Here is a 4532-nt window from a genome sequence, read left to right as displayed (position 1 = left end):
AATTATTCCTCATAACAACCCTACTGGCTCCATGCTAGTAACATTCTCCTTTTTATAAATAAGGAAACTGAGGCATGGAGAAGGTTAGTAACTGGCTCAGCGTTGTACAGCTTATAAGTGACATCTGGGACTTGGCATCCGAGCTCTTAAATCTACGCTCTCTTTAACTTGGCTGTGAGGCACTGCCCGCCACTCCAGCCTCCTCCCGTGTCACACATGCTGCCCCCAACTTCTGCATTCCGCCCACGTGGACCTTAAGTCACATCACACTCACTCTGCTCCTTGAAGTCTCTCGTTCTTTATTTACACTGCTTCCTCTATCTTGAACACTATCCTCTTCCCTTTCTCCCTCCTCCCAAAAATATCCCTTGCTTTTGCCTACCCAAATCCTCCCTCCAAACTCCACTCAAACATCACTTCCTCTGGGAAGTCTTCCCAGATACCCCAACCCAGCTTGAACCTCCCTGTTATACACCCTCAAAGAAACCAAGAGCTTCCTTCATCATCCTTCTCCGTTTGTGAATAACCACAATTTAAGTCATTATTTGACTACTGTCTGTTTTCCCCCTCATTTGTATATCTAGGAAGTCAGGTACTGTGCCTGTTTCTACTGCCCTCTGTGTTCCCAGTGCTTGATGGAGTGTCTGACTACAATACACACACAGCCAACATTCACTGAACGAATGTCATGGATGGATGCTGCTTTAGCTGATGGTCTGTGTCCCCACCAAAATTTGTGTGAAAGCCTAACTCTCAATGTGATAGCAGTAGGAGATACCTTTGGGAGGTGATCAGGTCATGAAGGCAGAACCCTCATGAATGGGATTAATGCTTTTATAAAAAAAAAAAAAGACCCCAGAGTGTTCCCTTGTTCCTTTTGTTATATGAGGGCACAGCAAGAAGTTGGCCATGTATGGGGCACCCGGGTGGCTCAGTCAGTTAAGCGTCCAGCTTCGGCTCAGGTCATGATCTCACAGTTCTGGGTTTGAGCCCCGCGTTGGGCTCTGTGCTGACAGCTAGCTCAGAGTCTTGGAGCCTGTTTCAGATTCTGTGTCTCCCTCTCTCTCTGACCCTCCTCTGCTCACGCTGTCTCTCTCTCTGTCTCTCTCTCTCTCTCTCTCTCAGAAATAAATAAAACATTTAAAAAAAAATTTTTTTTAAGTTGGCCATCTATGAACCAGAAAGCAGACCCTCACCAGCACCAAATGGATAAATAAAATGAGGTCTATCCACACAATGGAATATTATTCAGCCATAAAAAGGAATGAAGTACTGATACATGCTACAGCATAGATGAGTCCTGAAAACACTGTGCTATGAAAGAAGTCCACAAAAGACCACATATATGAAAACAGAAAGTCAGTTAGTGGCTGCCAGGGCAAGGGGAGAGAGGACTGGGATGAAATGGGGAGTGACTGCTAACGGATAAGGGATTTCTTTTTGAGGTAATGAAAATAGTTGAACATTGATTGTGGTGGTGATTGCACAACTCTTGAATACACTAAAACCCCTGAGTTGAACACTTCAAGTGAGTCAATTATTTAGTGTGTGAATTATATCTCAATAATGGCCACGAAACTCTTTGACATTCCTTCTGTGGAAAAGTGGAATGTTCTCTCCCTTTGAATTTGGGTGGACTTGTGACTCCTTTGGCAAAATAGGGTGTGACAGAAGTGACACTATGTGACTTCCAGCACTAGATAGTTTGCTAGAGCATACTTGGTGTCCCGAGCCACTGTGTAAGCAGCTCAGCCACATTAGGACTACCCTGCTGGGGCCCAAACCACGTGGAGAGGCCATCTGTCTCCCAGTCATTCCAGGCATCACACGTGTGAGTGAATGAGCCTCAAGAAGACTCCAGCCCCCGTCAAGAGTCCCCCAGCCTTCACGTGTTTCCTGCTGAGGCAGCCCTTGGACGTCATGGAACAGAGGCAGACTATGCCCACTGTGTCTGTCCTAATTCCTGATCCACAGAATCACAAAATGGCTGTTGTTTTAAACTACTAAGTTTGGGAGTGCTTTGTGATGCAGCAGTAGTCCCCAGAACAGATGCCAAAAGGTAAACTTTATTGGTCTAAGGTTTTGAGAAAATAGAAAACATTCTGAATCCTGACATCCCATGAATTCGATTTTTTTGTAAACAAAGTCTCTTTATTTTTTTATCTTATTTTCTTTTCAATTCCAGGATAGTTAACATACAGTGTTATATTAGTTTCAGGTGTACAATATAGGGATTCAACAATTCTATATGTTACTCAGTGCTCATTATGATAACTATACTCTTTTTTTTAATGTGAAGAACCAAACCAGCGCCATGACAGGCTTCAGAAGGCCCCAGAGATTAGAAGACCCAAGTCTCTGAGGCCTGACTCAGCAGGCTTGAGCCACCGCCCTTCCCTGTGTCCGAACCAATCACTGGAGGTTGGGAGGTACCGGACGTTCCGGCCACTATTCTGGCCCACCTTGCTCTAAACTCACCAGTCCCTCTGCGCCGTCACAACCTCTGCCGTCACCTTGTCCTATCACGTTGTAGTCCCTGTCCATCACCCCTTTCCCGCCCTAGAGTTAATAAAAACCCGACTCCTCCTTTGTTCGGGGCTCTCAGCATGGATTCATTGCGTTGGTGAGGTCTGGGAGCCCGAGCTTAAGCCCGTAATAAAGCCCTTTGCCTTTGCATACGTGACTCAGACTCCTTGGTGGTCTTGGGATTTTTGGGGAGATCACAATCTGGGCATAACAAATGTTTATTTTTGAGAGAGAGACAGAGTTCAAGTGAGGGAGGGGCAGAGAGAGAGGGAGACAGAGAATCCGAAGCAGGCTCCAGGCTCTGAGATGTCAGCACACAGCCCAAAGCGGGGCTCAAACCCACGAACCATGAGATCATGACCTGAGCCAAAGTCAGATGCTTAACTGACTGAGCCACCAGACACCCCATGATAACCATACTCTTAATCCCCTTCACCTAATTCACCCATCTCCCTATCCACTTGCCCTCTGGTAACCATCAGTTTGTCCTGTACAGTTTTGAGTCTGGTTTTTTTGGTTTGTCTTTTTTTTGTTCACTTGTTTTGTTTCTTAAATTTCACAGATGACTGAAATCATATGGTATTCATCTTTCTCTGACTGATTTATCTCAGCATTATACTTCCCTAGATCCATCCATGTTGTTGCAAATGGTATGATTTTATTCTTTTTTATGACATATATATATATGCCATATACACCACATCTTTACATCAACTTAGTTTTACTGTAGCTCTCAACCGATCTCACGCCCGTACTGCCACTCAGGCCCAGGCAAAACTGAGTCACATATCCTTGATACTAGGCAAGCACCACTGAGGTCCCAGGAACTAGGTTACCAGATTCCTTGTATCTACTGAGTCTCATCAGGAAATAGGTAATAAAAAGGCTAATTTGAGGAGAGCTCAAAGGGATTGGAGGGGGCGGTGAAAGGTGGAGAGGGGCCTGCGTTCTACAGGCATCCAGTGGATAGAAGCCAGACATCCTGTAATGCCCAGGACAGATCCCATAACAAAGAATCCCAAAACACCAAGAGTGCTCTGGCTGAGGACCTTGCTATAGGGTGTCCTCAGAGAAGCCCTGGTATTGGGGTCATGCAACTTGACTTCCAGCCCCTGCTCTGCTGCAAACAGCTTTGTCTCCAACCAGTGATACAACCTCGCTGAGCCTCTTTCACATCTGTCACACTGGGATCTTGATAACATAGGACCTTGCTTTTTTTTATGCAAAGGATGTATTCTTGAAGTCCTTGAATAATTCAAAGCCAATCCTTACAAATAGAGGCAGACAGCTCTGTTTACCAGCGGAACCCATGCAGTCATGGGGCATTAGCCTAAACACCACTGGTAATTCCGTCTGCCAGCCAGCTTTGAAATTATACAATTCCTGATAGATTTTTACACTCGAGAGAATCACATTAATTTCATGAATAAGGTAAGATTTTGTTAATATTTTATGTCATGCTTTTTCACATTCTCATCAAATGCAATGCCTCTGCATCTACCCTCCCCTGCCCGCTGGGGCTGTGGGGAGGGTCAAGAAAGGTCTTTAGTCACAGAGCCCTGTACCCCTAGAAGGGATGGTTGCTGCTCTTGGTAGAGCCACCAGGCCAGGGACTTCTCTGCCCTTTCTCTCTCCCTAATTTTCAAGTCATCTCTTTCCAGGGGGCATCCTCCACAGAGGCTCATCTAATGAACTAAATCAGCATTTGCTTGAGCGTCCTGAGCCCGTGCCTCTTTGTATGAACACAGAAATATTATTACTTCCCCTTTCCACAAATCCTAGAAGCATTCATCTAGTCTGGGCACCCCTTCATGGGCCCACATTCAAATTACTGTCTTCTTTGATGCAGCCATCTCTGCCCCACGTTTCTCCCTCCCAGTCAATCATTGGTGAGTGAAATGGAAAGGATTAGACAATGATCCCAGGACATTCAACAGATAAAGAAAGTAGGAGCTGCCCAGAAGTGGTCCATCTAGTCACAAGTGTGCAAGGCAGATCTCCAGGAA

This window comes from Crocuta crocuta, unplaced genomic scaffold (genome assembly GCF_008692635.1).
Source record: "Crocuta crocuta isolate KB4526 unplaced genomic scaffold, BGI_CrCroc_1.0 scaffold197, whole genome shotgun sequence".
Lineage (NCBI taxonomy): Eukaryota > Metazoa > Chordata > Mammalia > Carnivora > Hyaenidae > Crocuta > Crocuta crocuta.
The sequence above is the reverse complement of the archived record's forward strand: the minus strand, read 5'-3'. Positions refer to the sequence as shown.